A 1287-nucleotide genomic window follows, 5' to 3' on the forward strand; every position below is an offset into this window, starting at 1 on the left:
CGTCACCCAGCCGCACCCTCCCCCCCATCCATGTGCGCCCCATGCTATGAGGTGCCCCGGTAGTTCTTGAAGCCACCCTGCCTGTTTTCGCGCCCAGGCCCTCCAACCTGAAGAAGGCCCAGCCAGCAGCTCCTGGGGATTTATGGGGGGGGGGGTCTGGCTACAGCAGCTCCTGGGGATTTATGAGGGAGGGGGGTCTGGCTGCCGCCGGCCCCGTCCAAGCACCGATTGGGCCTTGCCTTCACGGCGTTGCCGTGTCCTGATGGGGGGCACCCCACCCGAGACGCTCTATTTAAGCGGGGTGACCTGTCGGCTCAGGAGGGCCATGGACCCTCCTGGGGCTGACGGGCCAGTGGGCCCACTGCACCAGGCCTGCTCACTATCCGACTGTGCCTGCTGGCTGGCGGCCAGGTCCGACTTTATGCAAATCTCGGGCCGAGCAGGGCCTGATGGGAGAAATGAACTGTGCTACAATGTGCCTCTTCTGCTGGGCTCTGCCTGCCGGAGCTTCTCCCTGCCTGTGGGGCAGGCAGCTCTGCAGACGCTCAGGGCTTCTGGGAGGGCTGGGTCTGGGTCAGTGCCGGCCTTCTCACCCTCGCTTAGCGGGGCTTCCAGAACAGGCCCCGCCGCCCAACCCCTGCCCTCTTGCTCGCAACTCATACTTACCTGGCAGGGGAGCATCTGTGATCAGAAAGGCAGAGCTCCCCGGGTGAGGCTCATCCATTGCACATCGGATTTGCTGACTCCTGCGATGTCCCCAAATGCAGGGTACTCGACTGCATTATTTCTAGTAGTGGGGGACTGCGTTCGCGATATCCCCTGATTTATTGGTAAAAGAAAGAAAGTTTAGTGTGCGAGTCAGCTGGTTTACACACAGAGCCCCTGGTCTTGCAGCAGAGTTTCTTTTGCTGTAGTCAAGAGGGCCAGCCCCGAGCAGCTCAGGGGTCCAGCCCTGATGCATTGGTGAAAGAAAGAAAAAGTCACTGGGACCCTTATTGGCCCAAGTGGGCCAGTTTGATGAGTTAATTTACTCTGCTGTGACTAGTAGTTTTGACCAGTGTTGCTGAATAAATATTCTTTAAAATGTACAATTTGCACGTCACTTTATCAAAAAGCTCCCCTGGGTACTACTCACACAGTATCACAAAAGGAATGAAAAGCTATTTGCAAGTGCGAGCCACTTTTTCTTTGGTGCCTGAGACAATTACATGGCCCAGTCTGACCCCGGATGATGCTAGCCTTTGTTGCTGTGTGTAGTTCGGAAGCACCGACCCCACAGTGTCTTTG

General features: G+C 57.1%; 1 non-coding gene across 1 annotated transcript; it reads left to right on the forward strand.

Moving 5' to 3' along the window:
• The first annotated feature begins 658 nt into the window (after positions 1–658).
• Positions 659–822, forward strand: LOC138498945 (U1 spliceosomal RNA). Its single transcript, XR_011279034.1, has one exon. It is a non-coding gene; the product is annotated as a U1 spliceosomal RNA (small nuclear RNA).
• Positions 823–1287: the final 465 nt, after the last annotated feature.

The sequence above is a fragment of the Ambystoma mexicanum genome, chromosome 5q (assembly GCF_040938575.1).
Source record: "Ambystoma mexicanum isolate Mex_15411 chromosome 5q, UKY_AmexF1_1, whole genome shotgun sequence".
Lineage (NCBI taxonomy): Eukaryota > Metazoa > Chordata > Amphibia > Caudata > Ambystomatidae > Ambystoma > Ambystoma mexicanum.